The sequence below is a fragment of the Cucurbita pepo genome, unplaced genomic scaffold, assembly GCF_002806865.2.
Source record: "Cucurbita pepo subsp. pepo cultivar mu-cu-16 unplaced genomic scaffold, ASM280686v2 Cp4.1_scaffold010318, whole genome shotgun sequence".
Classification (NCBI taxonomy): Eukaryota; Viridiplantae; Streptophyta; class Magnoliopsida; order Cucurbitales; family Cucurbitaceae; genus Cucurbita; species Cucurbita pepo.
In genome coordinates, this window is record NW_019656205.1 from 1 (window position 1) to 402 (window position 402).

The window sequence follows — 402 nt, forward strand, 5'->3', positions numbered from 1 at the left end:
CAACACATATAATTGAGGACTGCAAACTTTTGGGGTTTCAACATTTACAATGTATGGATATTTGCCATCTCCTGATAAACCTTTGAGCTAATAAGTAAAAACCCAGTGAGAAAGTAGTTCAAAGTCTACCAAGAAAACTTCAATATGTTCAAATTTACCTTCGGCAACTCCGTGCGACGCCTTATAGAAGACGTACTCCACCCAACAACGTCTGTATTTAGTGTCAAGATTTATACATAAACAGACAGACGCCTTATAGAATAATTGGGAAGGAAGCATTGAAGAATTCTAATACGAAAATAGGCAAGTAGAGAAACAATGACAGGATACTATCGTAACGCATATTAGCATACGTAACACGCCGCCTAAACGACTGCAAAGCAGATCTGCAAGAAAGAACCA

At 38.1% G+C, this 402-nt stretch overlaps 1 long non-coding RNA gene across 1 annotated transcript; it reads right to left on the reverse strand.

Moving 5' to 3' along the window:
• LOC111787320 lies at nucleotides 1–395 on the reverse strand. The gene is made up of 3 exons (XR_002813951.1): nucleotides 331–395; nucleotides 159–211; nucleotides 1–87 (listed from the first exon to the last, which is right to left on the reverse strand). It is a non-coding gene; the product is annotated as an uncharacterized LOC111787320 (long non-coding RNA).
• Nucleotides 396–402: the final 7 nt, after the last annotated feature.